Source organism: Acyrthosiphon pisum, chromosome A1 (genome assembly GCF_005508785.2).
Source record: "Acyrthosiphon pisum isolate AL4f chromosome A1, pea_aphid_22Mar2018_4r6ur, whole genome shotgun sequence".
Lineage (NCBI taxonomy): Eukaryota > Metazoa > Arthropoda > Insecta > Hemiptera > Aphididae > Acyrthosiphon > Acyrthosiphon pisum.
Genome location: NC_042494.1, coordinates 9,607,441 through 9,632,547, shown reverse-complemented (window position 1 = coordinate 9,632,547; position 25,107 = coordinate 9,607,441). Strand labels below are relative to the sequence as shown.

The 25,107-nt window shown below is 35.0% G+C and overlaps 1 protein-coding gene across 1 annotated transcript in view; it reads left to right on the top strand.

Annotated features, from left to right (window-relative positions):
• LOC100572035 overlaps nt 1–25,107 on the top strand; it is a 136,612-nt gene that overhangs the window by 84,082 nt on the left and 27,423 nt on the right. The window lies entirely within an intron of this gene.

The window sequence follows — 25,107 nt, the reverse complement described above, 5'->3', positions numbered from 1 at the left end:
TATAATGTGCTTAACTATTTAAACTAAAAAAGGGCGGTTCTCATTTAAAAAAAAAAAAGAAGTTTCTATCGCCACAGGATACTGCTCATTAACTGGTATAAAAGATCCAAGAATTTGAAAATATAGTGTTTAAGTATGCTTAAAAATTCCAAAAATCAGAAATTGAATAAATGATTAAAGGGAGATCATGCTTGGCGAATTACCTGAATAATGAATATTATTATTTGTGATATATATTATATATAATATAAATGTTATAGTTATATGTTTGTGTATACATCGTATTATCGTAGCATAATATTGCATGATTTGCATATTGGTTATTTGAACCTTTGGAATTGTTTGGTACAGATATATTGATCAACAATAGTCAATAACTAAATACGTACCTATTAGTTTGAACAATGTTGCCGGCGGGTGTATTATTGATCAAAATATTTTGCATGGCGTTGAAATAATGATAAACAATAGTACGTACTCGTACACAATAGCTATATAGAATGCTTGTAAAATCTAAATCATTATAATATAGTAGATAATGGGGATTATGTGTTGGTATATACCTAATATATATATATATATATCTAAATAAATTATTGATAATTATCATATTATTGAATTTTTTCAAATGTTTTATCATGAGTCATAAAATATAATATATAGTAAACATAATGAAATAATAATAATTAAGCATAGGATTTATATGCATTTATGTATATTTTTTAATTTTTTTTGCTGTACCCATGGTATAACAAATTTACTTAGTAATTTCTACGAATAATCATATATTTGAACAAGATACAAATATTTGTTATTTAGCATATTATTGAATATATTTGAGCTATATACACGAAAAATTGATGTTTTATGGTGATTATACTTATTTAAACGGAAGTTATATAAAGGCTAGTGTCTACGTCATATTGCGCTGTTAATTTCAATTTCATAAAATCAGTGATTTTATCTTTGACAAAAAATAAAATGTGAAAATCTATTAAATTTGCTTTGGATTTGTATGAACGTAAGACCAACTAAAACGATTTAGCTTACATAAAAAGTAATACTTTGATTTTCTCATTCAATCTATTTAAAAATGAAAAATATCTTTCACTTTCACTGAATGACATTATTGGAAATTATTGGTATATTTATCATATTAATTTTTATTGTATATTTTAGCATATGTATTTTACTGTTGTATATTATAGACCCTATAACTTTGTATATTAATAATGCACTAGGGCTGATAATATGCAACACAATATCACAATATTAAACCGAAGTTTCAACTCGATACTTATAGACACTAACATGAGTATTATATTAACATTATTCGTCTGTGACAAGTATAATGATAATAATAATAATAATAATGCAAGCACCGAATGAATCTCAAACCATCGCGACAGACCGATGTGTATATATGGCGATCTCCAACTAAAATTCGAGCAGCGTTCCAGAAATTGCTAGATGCACTGTGCACGCATATTATGAATGCGTTTTATATTATAAACACACGTGTGCGTGGGTTGACACGTGTCTTGCGGACCGTCGAAAAACATTATTGTCCACACCAGACAGCTCCAGCTGTGAGCGTGAGTCGTTTAACGGATATTCGAGGTATTATTTTTTTTGTTTTACCCGTCGACTTTGCGCGAGTCGAAAGAAACCAAAATACAAAACAAAAAAAAAAACCAAAGGAATAACAAGTCGAAAAACCGTCGTGCCAACGCACCGATGAGTCGTGGCGGTCGAATACCATTTAAATGTAAATGATTTACACACGTGCATCAGACGGGCTGGTTTAAAATTGAAACGCGTGTACCGTATATACTCGGCCGACATAATATATTTTAACGTTATACCAATAATAATCCATGGACCCTATGTGCAGTGCTATAGCTGAAATCATGACTTAGGGGGTACCAATCGGGACACAAACCTCTCGTCGAACCGTTGTTTCGTATTGCTCGATCATCCCCTCGACTCGTGATTTTAATTCTTACATTCATTTTACTTAGCTATTTTGAACTAGGCAAACATGTTCCACGTCTTCGGATTAATTATGCCATAGTCGAACTACCATGGACCCTCATTATATCATATACATGGACCGCGTTTCTGTCTTTTTCGTCGCGGTTTTCGGTATATATACGTTCCTTCGCCCGCACATTCCGCTCGATCGCGCACAATACATAATCATATATGACGTATAAAATATATTATGATATCATATTTGACTCATTAGAATAATATTATTAATTCACCCGCGGTATCCGGCCGCCGTATTAAAATATTATAATCAGGACTAATCAACAGCATGTTTTTTTTTTACGACTTCTGATCATTGATTTTGTCAGTTATGTCCACGAATCACCTCGTGATGAGATAAATGGTGGTATTTTTATTTTGCATGTTATTGCATATTTCGTAAAACTTGGTTTTTTTTGTCAAATATAAATTGTATTTCATGTAACACGCACGTATACGTATAGTTAATGTGAATTATACATTTTATTTCTAAACTATATTATTTTGAGACAAACAACCTATCTGACGTATTTTAATAAATAAATATTTTTTTTGTAACTATATTTTAGTGTTTATCTTATAAAAAATGAAATGCATATTTTTGCATATTTTGGTTTATAAAATGCATATTTTACAATTTTTTATTGCATATAAATCCTAGCCCTGTTTGTAATATAACTACCTAATAAATAATAATAATAATTTATAACGACTCGAACGGTTTTCGATACGATAACTCGAAAACGGCAGTACTGCGGTGGCGGCCGTCTGCCCTCGCGGGGAGGCGGGCACGCAAAAACCGTGTCATTCGTTCGCGTTTATTAAATCTGTGCGGCGGCGGCTGTGCTGCAGCTCCTCTGTATTTGTTCAGTCAAACGCACACCACTCATCACGCACGCACCGTGTCGTGTTTTCACAGCTCTCAACCCCCCCCCCCCGCACTTGCAAGACTTGTATATACACATATACACGCGAAAATAATATATATATATATATGCGTATATCGTATTATTTTACACAATGCTCGTTATATATAATATATGACGTGAGCCTTTATAACGTCATGTATGCGCGTACATGGCCGCGTGTGCGTGTGAATAAAATATGCTCCGGCGAGCCGAAACGTAAACGGTTTTTAACGCCGTGCGGAATTGAAAATTACGATAATATTATAATACAGTACATCACATGTTATATAATAATAATAATATTATACTCCACATACGCGATGGCGGTCTCGTGATTTAACCCCTTCGCCCTCGTCGTCCACCGGTTGTGTTTTCGTACGTTTATCTATATATGAACGCGCATATAATAGGTATAGGCACACGTGCACGCGCACACGTCACGTTATAGTATTTAAATATTAATATAGTGCAGGGGTGGCCACGACTTAAATCGGTTTCGTGTGGCTCTTGAACTGAGCTCGGACTTCGATCTATATTTATATTTATTAAAATTAATACATACAATTCCGTTACAATTGTATGATAGTGATTTTTATCGCCGTCGGTTTCGTTATCATACACTCGTTGTTATTATAGATTGGAACGCCGGCGGCGTCGATGATTTTTAGTATGTGTAGCCCAAATTGTCGAGACCCACTAACAAAATAGTGTGCTAAGAGACTTAGTTCAACCTTTGGGACTACTTATGTATGTGAATCATGGCAGTACACAACGCTTATAAATAGTTAAATTCATTCAATCTATATGTAATAGTGTATATATGTGGTGTAAAAAATATATTGATATAAAATTAAAAATGTGTCTTAATTTTATAAACATCTCTTTAGAATGTGGCTCGCTTCGAATTAGCTTTATAAATTTACAAATCCCAAAATTAAGGTTAGTGGCCACACCTGATATAATGTATCAGGTATATTCTAATAATATATGATATGATATCACGTGCAGCTGGGTAAATTAATGATTCGGCGGTATCTTAATAAATCGGTCAGTCCAAACAGAAAAAAATATTTTAAAGTTCAGAGTTAATATATCATTTATAATATACTTGGTTAATTAAATTATGCAAGAAACTCGGCGCAAAGTGAAAAGTTAGATTTAAAAAAAAAAAAAATTAAAGGCAAAGTAAATGTTGCCGTTTTTTTTCTGTCGGTATTATTCCGACACCGCACGCGTAATACAGTATGAAAAGCACTAAACAGGTGGGGCCATAACTTCATCTGTGTGCACAATTAAAAAAATCTGAAACTAATTTGTATTATTTTAACTCGAGCTTAAAAATAAATTCACTTTTCCTATTAAAGTTAATTACAATTTTTATTCACAGTACACGAACTATACGCGCACACAAAATATAATACGATCTTATAAAGCACTGTTTTAAATGTAAAGAAACACTGAAAAACGAGTGCACCTATACGTATTATTGTACCTGGCACCGCGCATATATTACATTGTTTAATTTTGCATTAATTTTATACAGTCTGAAATATAATGTAAAAAATTTAAGCCAAAATGGTTTCAGCTAATACTTTGGATTCGCAGTAATATAATATTTACATTTCGTAATCTCGGCTGGAAGTTCAGTCGTTGTAGTAATATTGCGCATTAACAATGTAGAATAACAATTATACTTAGAACCACCGGACGAAAATAAACGCGAACGACGAAGGAGTGTAATGGAAATATTACAGCTGATGGTATAAAATATGAAAACGAGTTTTCCGCAGAGTCCACGAAATGGACGAAATAAATGTATTAAACACGAATTCGTTGGTACACCGTACACATATGTGTACCTATATATATATAGGTACACGTATAATCGACGTGGTTGACGAATTTAATACATAACATACGTCATACCGTATACATATCACGTATACTCATCGTGTAATCTAGGCTATATATAGCTATACATATTTAGTATGGGCAGTAGGTCAAAGCAATGCATAATATATAATACTCACAACAATCGTCTCTGTTTCAGCATTAGGAATGAATTCAGTAAAAACTTACCTGAAAAACAAAATACAAATAAATGTTATAAATAATGATATAAATATAGTAATAATACTACACGTATTAAACACTAAGCCCTTATAAATATCAAATACTATCGGCATTACAAAAATAGGTACAAAATATGTACGATATAATTCAGTAATAAATAAAATCGGTAATTTAAAATAAAACTCAAACTCGAGTTAAAACGTGATTTATTCTTTTAATTTTTTTTTTTTTTGTAGTACGAAGCATATCGAAATATTATGTAATATTATTTAACATATATCAAACCATAAAATAATTATATTTAAAAAAAAAATTATATATTCCATTCAAAGGATTAAGCTAAATAGTTTAATTAGCAACGTAAAAAAGTAAGTATATATAACAGCATCATTAAATATCTAGGCTGGGCATCAACAGGCTTATAAGTTAAGTTAATTTTAACTTTTCAAATTTTCTTCGGGATTAACTTGAAACCAACTAATGCTTTATTTAATATTCCCGAAAACCTTAAGTTTGAATTTACATACATAATTTCAATGACTTTCATAATAATTTCAAAATGTCATACAATGTAGAATATTATATTATCATAAAATAAAAATTATATGTCACAATAATTACGAAGAACTTTGTATTGTTATTTGAAGATAACAATTTGAAATAGTGGAAACATTAGTCACCCATCTTAATGCAATAAATAATAGCCAAGAGCCCACAAGTTACATTCATAATGCTTATTATTTATTCATACGATAATCATGGATTTTGCCCGTTTCAATTTATATTTATCATCAAGGTATAAACTATACAATGTATAGTATACACATATATATTTATGTATATATTATACATTATTTTAATTTCCTACTCTCAGTACTACCGCAATATTTTACCATCTATACCTACCTAGTGCTTAGTATATTCTAGTACATACAGTAGTCTTAAAAAAATGTAAAAGAGTAGGTACCTACACGCGTATACGTGGTCTACATATTATTATTATATAGCAGTCGGCAGAGTAGAAGGTTAAAGTGTAAACATGTGTGTGTGTATAGGGACTGTTAGGTCGAGTATAAGAGCTTCGTGATTGTATATAAAGTATGAACCCGCGAATTCGTATTGTACGGCGAATATCATCAATTTTACGCGGAGCCAAATGTTCGCTTCGAGACGTTAATGGCCGCACTAAAATTTAACAAAATTGATGGGCCACATCTATTTTCGTTAGAGTTTGTATCCATTTGGGAAACTCTCGTCGTATCTTATATATATATATAAATACGTATATATAAACAGACGCACGCATGACGCACGCGCACACTCGCGGGGCGTTCTCGTCGAAAAGCAATAATTAATTGAACTTCTCCATATACAACTCGCGTACATATTATACGCATATAACATTTTGACAATTATTGTCTTCGTACTACGTTCCACTGCACTTCTGTGGGGTAATAAAATTACTCAGTTGGACGAGAATACTACTTTGGATGAAAAAAAGAGAATTGTTCACGCGAGGAATCCTATTTGTATTTGGCGTATCGCGAATGTAATACTGCAGTGTCGAAAACGGAGGGTGTATAAGCACCTGATAACAGCTGATAGTGGCGTAACTCGATAATCGTAACACTCTAACTGCCATTTCAGTCATATATAGGACTTAAATCGATTTTCTATCCAATTTGAGTATCATCATCTGATGATTTTTTTTTAATAATTTATATCGCTAATTAATTATGTTGTATGAACACTGATTTCTGACAATTCGGCGCCAATTCGATAAGATCCAAGAAGTTGTTATTGTTGCCGCTGCAGTATTGTTTTAGTTCGAACGCGCGTTTCCCATCCGTACCGTGTGCCTCGGGTTAGCCTCGAGACTGATGTGGAATGCACGCGTATTGTTATTGTACTCACGAAAATGGTGAATGTGTTTAATAATATTATATAAAATAGGAACGAGTGAGAGATAAGGCGGAAAATAATCGAGACGAATTTATTTTATTCCGTTTCTTGGTTATCTCGGGGATTGAGTTTCTAGGAGCTGTAGCTATTTATTTATGTATACATAATATACAGTATTGTATAAAGAACGGGACGGCGGTGAGTGAACCATCTGAGAGGAAAAGGGTGTCGGGAGTGAGATAACCATCGTTAATGCGCTAACCCGACCTAACAGACGATGATGACGACGAACGAAGAGACGAGGAAGGCCAGAAGACAGAGGAACTGGTGCACTTGTCTGTGTGTGTTGAAGTCTCGCGCCGAATGACTAATGGAAAACGTTCAACCGTCGTCGTATATTATGTATATCGTACGTGCTGTATATTATATTATTGTTATAATATTACGTCGGAAACGTGATGTCTGCACTCAGTTATATACAAAAGAAGTCGATATTTGAAAAGTGGAAAGGTCGATTCTTCTATATAATACAATAATATTGTCCATAGATAATATATCTCATTTATATCTATTGGCAAGAATAATATATGATATTTATAGAAACAGCGTATTATTTTCTATTTGGTAATTATTTCACTTCACTATTATAATACGTAATCGCTCCCTTAATTAATATCGTACACCGGTAGTTCGATGAATTTTTAAATGCCATCTTAATATTTATTATTGACCATGTGAGTTGCACCAACTACAGCTGTGGTACTAAATTGCCTATCCATAGCGCCGTGTCAGAAATAACATAATTATCTGAAGTCAATGGTCGGGTTGCCCAATCCCGCGAGTCGATCTAATCTCAAACCGTGTCGTTCACACACACCGGCACATCACATTATTATTTATAGTGTCCAAACCACACCGGTGGTTTTTATCACTAACTTTGTGATATAATATCATTTTTATTTGGTTTCACTGTAAGTTACCATTTAGAAAAATCGGCAAAGGGCGTGTTCTGAGTGCATCGGTCTGATGCAAAGTAAATAAATTTGATTAGCATATCGAGCGTGTATAATACACGTTCATTATTACTGAGAAGGTCCCCTAGGCAAATTAAAGAGCAATTATGTATATTTTATAATCGTCTGCGCTCTGTACACTCCTCTGCGGTATGTTGCATAGCGAAACGCGGTATACGATAATTAGTTGCACGTCGGTCATTAGCGAAAAAGGGCGATCAGCCTACGTGTATAATATTGTACGCGGATCAAAGGCTAATTTCGGTCGTTGGCATTTTACTATGCCAACACCGCCCTCAAAGTTTACCGCCACCGCCGTCACCACTATATACGAGCATGGTATAAACTCGACGGGTTATCAATTAACGTTTGTCAATAATTCAGCGACGTTAATTATGACTTGTACACCGTTCGCGGTACCGAGTTCTGACGCCACGCGCTGGCTGCAACTTTATCCACTGGGGGGAAAAAAAATAGCTAATTTTTTAACATAAATCGAGTAAAAGGGACAGTAAAAAATAAAACTTTGCTCGTTTGTATTAATAAATGAAATCTGTATATACGCGACGCCGGCGAAAACGGGTCGGATGGCAAACGTTCACTGGGGCAGACTTCCAATACATATATTATATACATATTATTGCGATCCCGACGGTACGAACGCATTTCGGTTAAATTATTTACCGAAAAACGAACGCGCAATCGTTCGCACGGGTTCGTTTTTTTTTTTGTTTTTTTTTATAACATTTTTTACATACATAAATTATCATTTTGTAATTATAAAACTCCAGTTAGTGGCTTAGATTTGAGTAACAAAATAAAATAAAAGTAAGCGTAACATCGTGTAACCGTATAACCCTAGCTGTATACTGTAACGCACATTTTGCATGACTCAATATATAAATCCTATAAGTCATGTCATTCTTACCCTTTATCATCCCACCATTCTCAAAGAATTATGGATCGAATCGTGAACCTTTTAGTAAGATATATGTCCAACTCAGACAACTCTTTGTCTATTTGACCTTTATTAAATTACAAATTTTTAAAACAAAACTTATTTTTTTTCCTAAATGTAATTTGTTTTTCCGATACATTTTGAAGTTAATAATTCTAACGTTTCGCGCATCGGAATACTCTATTAGGACACTATGTTGTAGTTAGGCCAATGCCCGCGGTATATATAATTAAAATAAATTATAAATAAATAAACTGTGTTCGAGCAACGCGATATCGTCGGACATTAATCGGGTGTCTCTCCGGCCATCACCGCGAGTTTCGTTTGGAATCGTCGACGATAAATTATTATTCAACGACGTAGGTCCGAATCACGTGTGAGGTGAAACTCTGTCGTGTGGAAATGACGGGATTCGCCTGGGGCTAATACGCCTAACCTAACCTAAATACGCATGTAAAACAACGCAGTATATATATTATGTATTACGGATACCTTTCCGACGTGTGTATTGCTCAGTGCACGGTGTATATATACACTATATAGCGACACGGGCCCTGCGAGATGAACGTCCGTCCCGACCGACCTAAGTGCGTATATATTATAATGACCGGTCTGCTAGGAGCAATTGAATATATCCGCGAGAAATGGCCAGCGCGCACAGCAAATCTCTCGGCGGACGGAAGGCGTCGTTCATTACCACACTAAATGATTAAACATATATATATATATGTGTGTGTGTGTGTGTCGTACGATATGATATATCACGCACAGAGTAGCACATTTACGAGATAGGGCGGAGTGGAGGAAAATTATCCACGCTCTCCTTAGAACCCACAGATTATAATAATTGATACGTCATATTATAATACTATGCACTGCAGTGCGCACATATAATTATTTTAATAATTATGATAATATACGATTTAAACGTTCGCGTTTATCACTGCTAAAAAATTTTACTCACACCAGCTATATTTGAAAAAAAGAGAAATTAAACGATTCCACTGATATCGTGATGCTTTACGTAGTGAACACAAACGAATGCCTGCGTATTGTGCATATTTTTAGTGAATTTGAAGTTATTATTTCAGATTGAATAATCGAATAATCATTTTAATATGACGACTAATATGTACTTTCCATATATTTTATATTACAATTCGACAAGCTATTCGAATCCTCCCCCCCCACTCCCCTGAAACAGTTTTCCTAGAAATTTGAATCCGCAGTAGCAAGCAAAGTCCTGTATATACGGTGCTGCAAAACGAACGCGCTCAAATAGCTTTCGGCGAGAGATCTAAACCTGAGCGCATGTTCTCTGGAAAACAGAAAAATTTGCCTTTTAAACGATACACACTGAAAAAAAAATAAATACATTTTACCGATGGCAAAGACTATTTCCAACCGGCACTACCCGCCGACTATACATGTGACTACCATCGTATATATACAGGCGAGCCGGCACGTTCTACATCATCCTATATCTATATATCCCCGCGCAGCACAACACACCGAGATCGCGTATTGCGTTATAATAAATTTTTATCTTTAAAACATTTCCAAGAGAAATAAATCGTCCGAAAGAATAATATACTTCCTTTTTTCCCCCATTCCGGTCTCTTTATTTTCATTACTCCGGCACACCCTCCGACCATAACTGCGATGCCCACACGGACTGAGACCAAGAGAAGAAAACATTTTTCGGTCAACGATGGAAATAATAATAATAATTATAAAGCCTACGTCGGGACGTAGCTATATATAGTGTATATAGTGTAGTTACGCGCAGTACGTGCGCTTAAACCTCGCGAAAAGTGAATAATTTATCGCCGCTGCGCCACCCCCGTTGCACCAAAGTCATTTCGCGCGCTCTTTCTCCCTTTCTCTCCGTGTGATCTTTTACCGCAGTTAATAATTGATATTTTAAGTGTTTCTTTAACAACAACGACGACGACGGCTACGACTGTTCTCCTCCTTCGCTCGTCCTCCCATTATACACGTATATATTATCTTGAAAATTACTTTTGAATTATTATTACCATTATTCTGTTTTTTCCGGCTACCCCGTCCGGCTGGGCGTACCCGCGCGTATATTGCTGTTAATTACCACGCTACTATAATATATACCGCGGTTTTCCTAATTTGGTTATTACATTATTGTTTTTTTTTTGTTTCTGTACGACAGACAATGGTTATTCGACAATGCCAAAAACAAAAGCTGCGTATTGTAATATATTGCGCACGTAGGACGATTGCTGCATTTAAGTTTCATCTTACACACCGAACGTAATTATACTGACTCATCGCTCGTCACCATTATGCGCTATATCATACTCGCAATCGGCCAAAAGAGCCGTATGCAGCTGTTTAGTATAGTTAATAAAACAAGAAAATGGAATGTAATAGTTATATACCATAAAATATTGTCACCAATTCTACGACTTGTTCGTAATCATTTGTTTACCGTTGATTTTCGATCTCAAAACAAATACATACATTTAGTAATATTACGCATCCTTATAGAGCTATCCTACGGTTGATAATATTGTCAGATTTATAATTCGAATTCGTGCATCGTGGTTGATGTTATGAAAGGAAAAATGCATATCAAAAGTGAACGCGTGGCGCTGCGATAATGAATTTCGTGGATTTCAATATAAACTTCGAAGTTCAAACACACGGTTTTTCGGCACCTATATATAGACATTACGTACGTCGGGATGGAAAGGGAAAGGTACCGGAATTAATGGTCTGCTATCGTGAGCACACATCGCAAAAGTTTTGTTTATTTTATCGATGTTCAAAGAAAACTTCCTTGAGTCATATAATAATAATATGTATACACGCGCGGCACTCTCGCATTTCCTATAACGTGAATTACTGTCCGTGTTGTAGGTAATTTGATCCCTTTGGCACGTGGACATTTAAGAAACAACCTGCGGATTGCAAATCACAAACGATAAAATAACATTTGTTTAATTAAAACTTAAATTATAATGTATAATACTAAGTTAGATATGATATTGTAATTATGTATTGTATACGTACATAATATTATATATGATATTCGTTATTATTACTCATTACACAGAATCATGCGGTGGTGCATTGTTGTAGAATACTTTATATTATTATAATCACTAAATCAATATACATTATACTGGGTATTATTATTATAAAACTACGGTCATTATAATATATTGAAATGTAGTGGCTATAAAAGTTTTTAGTTTTTAATACAAATCAAAAATATAATATAGAAGATAAGTGATTTTTTTCACTTTATTTTTTTACCAGGTTACTGACCCTGTGTTACGTGTATATATATGTGTGTGTGTGTGTGTGTGTGTGTGTGTGTAGTAACATCGGCCGCCGGCACATCCCAAGCGAACCGTTTGCAATAATAAATCAACCGATTCTCGGGTATTTGAATAAATATCTACATTAATATGTATATATTATAGAGAGATATTTAATACCTATATATACACGGATCCGGGAAACTTTAAGTATTTACAGTGGCTTTGACCCGGGGGAGTTTATGACCGCACTAGCATTATTGAAACGTCCAGACAGATTTTATCACTAAAACGTTTGCACGTTCTATACAATACACAATATTATTTTGGTACATATTTCAATGTGTTTTCAAGGTACACAGCTGATGTGTCAATATTGTTTTACGGACATTTCGAATTTAATATGCATACCTATTATCATATAAGGCCACGTGCCCAAGTAAGTTTACCGAATAACGTTATAATTTAAAACACGTTTTGATCGATGTACCGTCGAATTTCGATCATATAACGACGTTTATTATTTGGACACCAGCTATGTTACAATTTATGATTATATGACTATGAGCGGTACACAGTAGGTAAAAAAAAGTGTGAGACCGAGATACAGTTTTTATAAAGCGCTTGCCTCTGAATTTTATAAAATATTTTAATGGTTTGTAAATAAAAACAAGATATACAATAGTATTCGCATCACGTTAATTGTTTTCATTCGTTTATTAAGTGGGCTTGACGTTTAAAAGATAGTGTATTTGTTCTAAAGTATATTATGCAACTTGCCAACTTTAATTAAATACAACTCGGGCGTGCTAAAAGGAAATGGATTATATACACCTTTGCGATTTTACGTCTTAAAAACTTCTCCCGAATGCAACCAAATCTAAGAAAGTGGAAAAGTAAAAAATAAAAACGTAATCGCATATAGACCTGACCGAGTGTCAGGACAACTGTGGCGTAACGCGTGTAAATTGCTGCCTGCTGGACCGTTGTGCAATTTACGGATCTAACGTGTGTCAGTCAGACCGGAATCCGGGAGGTCTAATTATGTGGCCAGTAAATTATGCGTGGGGGCGGGGGTGAAAGGGGTCCGAGAACAACTCGAAACATCTCATTCCGGAGAGGATGGTGAACGAGGAGAGGCTCGATCATCATCGTTTAGCTTCTTCCACGGCCAACTCCTCGAGCACCACACCCATGACAAATACCATGGGAGGCGAGTGGAGAGGACCTCTCCTAATTAGCGATTCCCTACAACGTTTCCCACCACCGCTTTACAACGTGCGCGTGCAGTGTGCTTTTCGGGAAAAGGGACCTCTATCCTGAGGGCGACCGAATATTATTAAAACCGTCCCGAAGGATACGCCGACGACGAGGTAGACATTAGCATACTATAATATAGCAGCGGCGCGGCGGTGGCGTTTAGTGCGGCAGTACCAATAACTCAGCTACAGCGGTATAAAAGTGGTAGTGGTATAGTCTACATTGTGGCAGTCTAGTAGTCGCACATATATATATATATATATATAATAGTTGGTACACATGCACACACATATACGCGTATCTTCACGTTACGTCGGAAGGTTGTATGTATATGCATAAAACGGAACGGTTAAGGCATCACGATATAATAATGGCTTAATAATACTAACGCCCTTGGGTCGGGGTCGAGAGTGGCGTGGGGGTGCGCCACAAAGCCGCCGCTGGGGCAAAATTATGTTGTTTTGCACGCACTCCTCCGTACACCACCGCGACGACGGCCACTATATTCCACCTCCACCGGCCGCCCCCACAACCTAAAAAATATGTATCGGCCACTTCGCGACTGTTGTTCTCGGTGTGGAAATTAAAATATCGGGCGTGGCGGTGTTCTCGCACAATGTATTATATTTACGGAGCAAACAACGATATAATGTATGTTCTCACCGCATATACAGGAAAACGAGTAATTACTATACTCCGGACTCACCCTGTACGTACAAAGTGCGTCGAGTATAATATACGTTGGATATGGTATATGTATGCGATACACAGAGGTACTAACGCGGTACATAATTGGGAGCCGATAAGAAGTGTCGGCGAAGGGGTTGAAATCTCGCGTGATAAATGGACTGGTGTTTTTATCTCCTTTGTCCGGTGGCGTCTAATCAAAATCGCTTGCCAGCGTTGATGACGTATCGCTATTTATCATTCCTCTCTAACCCACCCTGAGTGAACGCTATATATGAACCTGCTGCAGTAAGGTATAACGAGACGTGCGCCTTCTTGTACAACTATTTAATACATTGTGCGTATTACGTATATATTCTAGACTATATTATTATATAGTTCTGTACGCCTCGCCGTCTACCGCGCTCGCGGTAATCATGGCTGACGTTTGACAAACATATACCTATATTATATTATTATATTGTGCATATACCTACGCGGGTCTGCATGGTTTATCGTACATTTTCGCATAGGAATACGACATTTTACGGATTTTGTGTTTTCATTGCTATACACTCATAATAATACTATCAGCGTTTTCATCACTTGTCTGACACTGCTAATCTGCTAATATCTACGAAATATTTTTTTTTATTATTATTATTATTTAATCGTGATTCGGAATATATATATATAGTTGATTTACAACATACACACTAACTTATTAATGAACATGATAATAAAAAAATGGTATTTCTTAATCTAACAATTTATATGACAGTTGGAGGGTTAGAATCGGCTGTGCGTTGTATATTTGTATATTATTAAATGATTTGCTACGCGCGAAATTAGAATATTATATATACCTGCTAGGGATAGTAATTGATTCCACATTTCTGGCATTATATTATATGATATAATACCCAAATACATACGACAATGACGACTGAAGTCACCATTATGGACAACACCCGTTGTCAAGATTTGATTGTGTACATTTTTTTTTTTATTATTTATTTAAATTGCGAGATCAAATTTATTTTTCAATGCATATAGTCATCCGCCGTAATACCTATACGCTAGCATGCAATAAAGTAGGTATTCAATTTTCGTATAAAATAAACCTTCTCCCATGTCCCACACATTGTATTAAATTTTAAAGTAAAATATTTAGAATATAAAGCGTGTATATAAAGGCGTTAAGTCTCGGCGGCGAGTTTTTTAAACGTTAGGTAGTTCAAAAATATATACCTACACATTCCGTAAACATTTAACATTATTATTCATAACTTGTATAAAAAAAAAATCCCACAAGCCAATATATTCCTTGACTTTATCTTATTTTTACTCACTCCACAGCGACGAACACGGAAAATCGTTTAAGCTGAAATTTAAGTTATATATATATAAATAAGGGGCCTGCGCCACCCTTTGCGACAAATCCAGTGCACCGATATAATAATATAGTAACAATACGCTATGGTTAAAAAAAAATCTCGTCCTCCTCATCCTCCTGAACCCGCCGACAAACATTGGCTTTTCCAAATATCATCATCATAAACGCGTTTCTTATCTATAATTAAAATCTTCAAATATAGCGTAAAGGTCCGATTCCATATTATTAAAGGTTTTTTTTTGAACTTTTTTTTAGAGCTTCCCAGTTGCATCACGCACTCGTATTAACGGCCATCGCTCGATCTTATTTACAAAATGTATAAATAAATAAAGGTATACGTTATGCTGCAGTTGTGAAAAGTGCTTCTTAATAGTACCATTTCGGAGCCCCTTTATATTCCTTTTCCTTTATCATTATTTTTTTTTTTTTATACCAAACCGTCGTTTTACAACTCTTTATGCAACCCGTACGTGGTAAGCGCCTTTCAAAGAACGTTAATAAAAAATAATAATAATAATAATAAAAACTTTACCTCAGATAAAGATTTTTCATTGCGGTATGTGTGGTGCGGTAGGTGCGGTAAGTGCGGCGGTGTTACGGGCAAGAAAACCTAAATATGACACGTGTGTGTGCCAACACTATACTTTGATGTCCTACAATGTTGGTATACCACGTACGCGTTATTATTTGTGTTCAATATAATGAAACTGCTCGATTATTTTATCAGGAATAATATTGTAATTACGCGAGAGAAATATAATATTATTCTAAACACGCAAGCCAGAATTCACACTATTTCGTTGTATAATATTTGATGCGGATGTCGGTATCGCATTATATATATGATATTAATAATTACAAACACTATTTTTGATAATAATAATTTCCTCGTGTCAAGTATGGGTTCCTATTTCTGTTTTGTAATTCGCGCGAAAGTCGTTAAATTATAAAAATACGTTACATAAGCGTTCCAAAGCTAGTAATTCAGAAAAAATCGGAAAAGCACGAGCAAATCGAAATGATAAAATATCGTATTTCCAAACGCGAATCATTCTCGATTTGTCGTGGATTTAATATACGTGTTGGGTTTATTTTTTTGAAAATATTTCCCCGCTTCATATATACATAATCATTTGTAATAGTATCTCTGCTGTCAAAAACACATTATTCGCCGTGACGGATATAACTCATAGTGATGTATAAAAAAATCACTTATACACTCGTCGATACAGCTCTCATATTTACCACGTACAATACCAAGCTGAGTCACGTTTTCCACGTGCGAAAAACGCGAATAATAATATATATTTTGATGATGTGATACTACCGAAGAGCGATTGGTATATTTTCTTTTTCATCACACCAAAACGTTTAATATTATCGTCATCCCGCGATACAGAAAAAATAAAAATCGAACACATTTTATATATTTTACGTTTAAGGTGCTCCCATCATGATACTCAGCTCGTGGCAGTGCTCTGCAATATTTTACCTGCGCTGTAAATATATTGTAATCTTAAATCCTAATTATATAGTTTCCACTTGAATGGTTGTATTACTTTGATATTCTCTCGTTGGCTATTTAACACCGTCTTATGAAAATTCGTACCAGACTCGTTACACCATGCATAATAATATTAGCAGTAAAATATTAATAAATAATCTAAACATTTCCCTTCTCTACACCACGGTCATACACATAATGTGTTAGTATTAATAATTTATAAAACCGTTGACGTAAGACGAGTGCACACACAGGGAATGAATGCATAGGTTATATAGGTACCTACTACGGCGAAGCAATTTTTTTTTTTGTACTCCAATTCATTTTAATGCCATACAAAAAACGGAGAAACTCTTAGCACGTGTTCATTAATATAAGGGTTCTGTTTAAATATTATTATCAGGCGAATTAATAACAATAAATATAAAAAAATATGTCTTTTTCTTATTACACATAATACATATATTATATAGTAATAGACTCGTTGACCCGAAACGTTTATATCGTTAAAATATCATGCTCATATCGTTCATTATAAATTGTAATTATATTTTACTCGTGTTATCATTATAGTACATTTATTTGTAAATATAATAAACGAGTAAGCTGTTGGTTTAATTCAATATTTTGTAGCCCAGTTTCTTTTGAGAAGCGTATACACTTTTAATATACCGCGCTTTTCCAGGTAACTCTAATAAATTAATGAATGATAAATATTAATAAATTCTAGTTTAACACATTTTAATAATTTTAATAAAGTTAATTTATAACTACTAATAAGTGGAAAACTTATTAGCGAACTTCCGGGAGGTAAAGTATATTAAATAAGTTTGAAAATTGATATTGCATTATTTCGCACAGGTATTTGCGGAGTAAACGAGTGGTTCAAATACTATTTTAACGGAACATGGATTATTAAACGTCCATAAATTGTACGAAAAATGTTATAAATACTGGGGAATTTATTATACGTAAATACTTTTAGAATATGAGACTGCATATGAATTTTTTTCCGTGTATTATATGACGTATATTCACTCGAAGAAAGCGCGGGTGCGACCTCATCAAAGTTCAGACTTTGCAGAAATTCGATCCGATGATAGGCACAGAATTCCCAGGTCTGTGATCGCTGTCTCTAAATATCGACAGTATATTTTGACCAGGTTGATCAGACTTAATTAACTATATTCGTCCGAATTCGACCGATGAACTGGTATTGAAAAACGACGCTGCGACAATGGCGTCGTCATTTCAGTTTTTGAGAGAGGGTGCAACATTTTTGACCGGATCATAATAAAACGGGAAAAAAACCGTTTGCTAATAATTACATTATACAATTAATTATTACATCACAATTACATTTTCATCTCAATACAAAATGCCTTATTACATAATTCTATACTTCCTAGTTAGTATGTAATAGGTTTATACTATATCATAGGGATAAGTAACCCATTTTTTTTTTAGTGAAACAATGACTTAATAATTTATGAATATAAATAAATAAATACCTACATATTAAGTAGAGGGATACTACCTATTATACCTATTAGCTACTATATGAAGGCTGAAAACTAGCTCATAACCCGGCCCGACATTGGCCCGCTAATTCCAAGGGAGGTGGAGGGGAATACCCAGGGTGCCCCCCCCCACCATCGAAATAACGACACCACTGCAGTGCACCAGCAACGCTCACCGACATTGCGTGACGTTCAGACGGATAACTACCATCGCTTCGTTATACATATTATTATATTACAGTTGAATCCCGATAACTCGAATCTGGGGGAATATGGAGATAAATTCGACCTGTGTGTTTTTCGAGTTATCTATATATATATATATATATATACCTCAAAAATCACAACTAAATACACTTCAACGAGAGGCGAGAAAAAATTCGAGACTCGACTGTACATAACGCGTGTTCTCATGGAATTAACTCGGCGCGTATGGACTATGTGTGCGCATTTTTGTTTTGTCATTATAATATATTCGTTTTACACGCGCACACAGTCCGACGAACCCGTCGCGGTTGCGGGCCGATTGCCAGCGGTGTAGTCGTCGGCTGTGCGACTGTGAAAAAGGAACGGAAACGATTTATTGTTTTGTGTGTTTTTTTTTTTTTTCTACTCGTCTTCTGGCGGTAAGTTTTATTTCCAAACCGTGGAAAAATTAATGCCGCTCCGGCCACGTGACACGCGCAGCGTACGGCGGCCGGCGGACGTGTCGCTCGTTGGATCCCGTTAAGACCGGGATTGTGTTTTAGCGATGGCGGAAGGGTAGCGGTTCTGCTGGAAGCAGAAATCTGGAGAAAGGACCGATGTTCATTATTATTATTATTATTATTTTAATAAACGCGCCGGATTATTATTATACGGCCCAAACGACGACGACGATGACCGGCGGCGGTGACGGTCGGATTAAATTAATGGTCGTCGCCCGCCGTAAAGTGATTCTCCGGTTCGCACGTAATTAGAACAGGGGGCTTTGTGCACGCGTGTTTTCCTCCCCCTCCCACCCCTATCACTGTTCCTTCCACAATAACCTTTCCCCCTCCCCCCGAGTTCTTCCCGTTTTCGAAGCCATCGTTTCTCGTTTAGTCACACGTCCCGCACGAATATATCTACACCTTCCACCCCGAAACTATGGGCCGGCACATCGGCCTTAACCATATATAAACAAGACAGTCATTGGCCAACAGTGATCTTTCGGTAGATTTAAAGTTAAGATTTAATTTGATTTACGGTTGTATTATTCAGCTGTCAAATCATTCTAACGATATAACGTCTTCATTTTTTTTTTTTTTTATCGTACCATTGTGTGTTCGAACAATATTTTCGGAAAATTCCATAAATATATCACATAAAGATCGATTATTGAATAGCTATAGTGCAATGTTCTTAAACCGTCGAAATCATATTATGGGCAATGACATATTATATTATTCTACCTCGGAATATCGAATTATATATAAGTAGGATTAAGTAGAATTATATATAAGTAGAACGGCTGAGAAAAAAATTGCGAAATCATTATACGGCGAACAATTTGAAAATCGGTTAAGCTCGAGAAGATCGAACCTGCACTTGATTGGACCGCGACGGCGGTATAAAAACCAAAATCGAGGCTACCTGAAATCGTCGCCTGCCGATGTGACGAAGAAACGTCCGCCCTGTATATTGTTATCGCGTATAAACTATGTTAACTAATGTTAACAGTATACAAAGCGCACATTGTGTACATTTATTATACATTCCCAGTGCTACTACACCCGCACACCACAAAAATACGTACAGACATCGTTAGATTTCCATCACATCGTAAAATGGCGACGACTACGACGACCCGACCCGCGTTATTTATTCTTCGTCGCTTCCGGTGCGCGCTTTCGGGTGAATTTTAATCGCACGCGGGGCCACCCGATTTTAATGAGCTCCAATTCAGTGAACCGCCGCCGCCACACGTGTATGCATATAAATATATACTCGGCCTTAACAATAGGAACGGGTGCATTTAAACGCGAGTGTGTATGGGTGGGAAACGTTTGTCTTCGTGTGGGTATACAAATATAATTGTATATTGCGTAGGTACACCTTTTTTTTTGGTGATTTTCCTATATCGCTTCCGTCACCGTTGATCAATCAACTGAGTGTTTCGTACATATTACATATAACCTAACCTAACCTATAGATAAGATGGGCACCTATATATGCAGAGAATAGCAAATTTATTTACGACCTTTTTATTTCACTCCGCTCGGCTGGTACGCACACATTTTCTCGACGAGGAAGAAACGCGTGCTACCGCGGACGGTCTAAATCGGGTTGCATAGTGAATTCCGTTTGCACCGTTAATAACATAGTACCATGCTATATTGATAGGTAGTAGAATGCATATAACATAAAACATTGTCGTTATAGATGCATGAATATAATAAAATTGTATAATGTATATATATATATATATAAGAAAAAGTCCTGACTAATGAATTTACAATCGACGTACTTAAATGCTACAGCCAAAACCATAATAACTGTGGAGACTTTACATTGTAAGTGTACGTTCGTTCCACAGTGTAGGGATGAACTAAAATAAAGGATTTTGTCAAATTTTTGTTATAAAGAAGTGCCACACAAGGATATTGGACGACTGGCGGAAAACGAAAATTTTTCGTTCATATAGGGTTGTCGCCGTGGTTATGGACAGCAAAATTGTTATTATGATTGGATATAAAACCAGCGAAATTACTGAGTTAAAAATAGGTTAGGTATAGCTTACAAAATTTAATGGAGCTTAATACGGGTTAAATCCACGGGAATTTAATTTGACACAGACGTCTCCATGCAGGCTCAGCTAGTATATTATAAATTATAACATATATGAAAATATCATGTTGTAATTCTGTTTTACACCACATTGGATGACTTATGTTTTAAATACGTATATAAGACATTGTTACACGCCGTCACATCAAATGATTATTAGGTTTAATACTATATACACTATAAAGGTAAACATATTATTAATATTATTATTATTATACTCAACATAATTATATTTTGTGTCAAGCTAAAACCAAAAATATTATTTCCGTTGACTGCAGGATGTTCCGCGGTGCTTTACATAATACTATAGGATATTATTACAAGTGATTTTCGGTTTCAGCATGTTATTAAATACATAGTATATATATGTGTGTGTGTGTGTGTGTGTGTGTGTGTGTGTGTGTGTGTATAAGATACTTATATATAAACTGCATGTTATTAATGATTGAAAATGTTTTTGATAAAAACTATAATTGGTATTTTGAAAAAGTATTTAAAAAAATGATTATATTCTACTCTATTATATTATTGTTATTTTTATTATATAATGCCGTCAATAAAATAACTAAATCAAATTGGAAAATAGTAATTTCTTTTATAAAACAAACTAATTCAGATTAAAATTTTCTTATGTTTCATGTCTTTCTAACTGACTGTAATATTAAAAAATATTATACGTGCAAAACAATTTTCATTAATTTTAATTTTTACTTTTATCCTTAAAACTGTGAAAATTAAGTTTCGTAAAATTATAATGGGTAACAACTACAATGAAATAAAAATTATCATGGAAAACAAAAATTGAACCATCGAATATATATTATAATGAGATGTGATGTATTTCTCGCCTTCATGCACCATCTGCAGTACAAAGACCGCTGGCCAGTGAAAACTTCAAAGCCCTGAATGGAACTTGTACCTATCGGGGTGGTAATTTTGATCAAAAAGAACGGTCAAACTCTTTGTCCTTTTGTTTTACGACTTATCTCTGTTCTTGCGACTCGCCCTTCCCGCCAATGAGTCATTATGTTCTATGACCCGTGAAATAACCTTGTCCGCCCAAATAGCCTGGGTTTTTTTTCTTAAGGCTGGATTTTTAATAGCTTCTTACTATACAAGGTGCTTTTAACTCCAAGTGCTTTAACGGTAGGGTGACACAGTATATGGCTCGGTAAATGGCAAATTTATACCGTCAAAATATAATTCTCTCTTATATTATACGGTTTAATGCAAAACAAAAATTGCAGGCTTAGAGGCATCAGTGAGGATTACAGTTTTTTTTCGTTTTTATTAATGGTTGCAACTGAAACAGAACGTTATATAATTTCAAAATACATATACGTCTATATATACCGCATGATGTTGCATATAGCTGGTATAAATACGGCATTCTTCTAGATTAAAGTATTACTTTATAAAAATTGATAATTCTATTACTAACCTATCATATCAGTGTTCGGTAATATACCAAAAATAACCTCTCCTTTGTGGCACGTAAATTTCGTTTGAGAGGTAAAAAAAAAAAATTACCGACATAACTCTGGGGGCGGTATCGTAAAAAAAAAAAAAATAGCATTCGGATCACGTACATGAAGAAAATTGTATCCCGTAAAAAATAAAACTGCTGTCTGGAAGTCGAAAAGAAAATAAGGAAAGGCACATCGTTTCTTACAATTCCACTGGGCCTCTTTGAACCATTACGATTTTCTACCGCCCGCGCCCGCCCGTTCGCCGTGCTCAATCAACCGATATACAATTAAACCGGATTTATATTAGTCCTGGTTTTGATGGTAAGGCAATTTTTTGTCAGCCGACACACACACACACACACACACAACATATTATATAGATATATAAAGTACCGTGGTACGTATATGGGACGACGAAAAGAAAAAATAGAAAGAAAAGAAAAAAAGTACAAACATATATATAATATACACGATTGTGAGCATAAAAGTTAGTGTTTCAACGATATATTCGAGGGTAGGGGAACTATTTTATTAGACTACCGTGTCTCGTTTAAAGTCCAGTTTAATTTCGCCTAGGGATTCATATGCAAATAACGATTGCTATATATATATATAATATGCGTAGTCGTCTTTCAAAGATATTTTCATTCTCTCTCTTTTCACCCACAATTATCGTGAACTTTATTCCGCGCGTTATTAAAATCGCACTCTGAAATAAACGACAACGGTGGAAATTGAGAAATTTTAAGTGCGCTTACAGAAAAACAATCGTCGCAGCTATAGATATATTTATTTATATTTTACATTAACTCAATCGATATGAAATTACTCTGGAGAGGTCTCCATGGGTCTTTAAGCCGAAACGTCGTAAGACTATATATATATATAAGATATAAATAACGTTGTATAGTTAACAGACAAATTTTATACGCTTTTTATGTATATTATATCGAATTTCAAAAAAATACAAACCAAATGACGCGTTATACGATTTTTTTTTCTTTGAAAAAATATACAAATCCTAAAAACTTAACAAAAATGTTTTTGCCATCGATAATGGATGTATTATGTTGTAAAATACATCAAAGTATGCGTTTTAATATAATACAAAAAATAAAAATAAAAATTGTTTGAAAATAAAAATGATTTCGATTTATATAGCTATATGTTCGATGACTCTCGAGTTCCAATTTATTATAGAACGCATTCAAAGCGTTTCTCGTGATGATGTGCATCGACATCGTATTTCTTGTCATTTGAAAGTTTTACGCATATAAGTATACCAATCTTCGACAGCATTCGATCGTCTTGATGAATGCATTCTGATCGATCAGATCTACGACGATATGCGTTTAGCGAACATTTTACGTCGACGCGTTCCAGCTTTTAATCTTCAGACTTTACAATTCCTCGGAACTATTTATTTGCACAACGTATAGAGTTTCTCGGATGACTTGGTTCGGGTTTAACAACGACGATGATCTCAAAATTTCAAAATAACATTATGTAACATGAAAATTGTGCCGATTCGTCCCTGCACTATCATGTTATATAACCGCGATCATATTATAATAATATTATATAATAAATAATATTATGGTACAGTGAATTATATGCTAAAGTCACTATATTATATTATAATACATGCACCAATACTCGCTGGTGCTCAGTGCGGTGTCTATATACTGTAGTCGACCGACTGAAACTCAAACATAATTAATACGATGGTTTTATATGAAGTCATAATACCCGTCGGTTGGAGTGTTTACAATAATATGTGGGTACGTGCAGTGCACACTTCAACCGGCTCCGTTACTATAGATTTTGAATTTGTCCACATAAATTAAATCAGACTTACGGTCGCGATAGGATCGGGGAAAACAGCGAGCCGAACGGAGACAAAAGAACACTCGCACACTGCCAATTTTAATAGGAAAATAATGTGCGCAACAGTGCACGTCATTTTTCACGTAATCTACCACGTTTGTCAAGCATCGCGTAATCCCTCGGGATTACACAGCTCTCCGTGTTCGTGTGCCAAAACCGGAGTATCGCAATTCATGGAGCATTTCGGCATTAATACCCAACTCGTCTACGGCAGCAATCGTAGACACCATCTTTATCAGAATGTATACAATTTTTTTCGTAAAGTATAAACTATGCGATTTTAATAACACGTGTATACGTGAAGGGTTTCTTCAGCAGATAAATCATCAGGTATACACGTGCGTACCTATATCAATCATACATAACATGCAATTATTGAAAACATATCTGTATATTATTATGATCAACGTTAA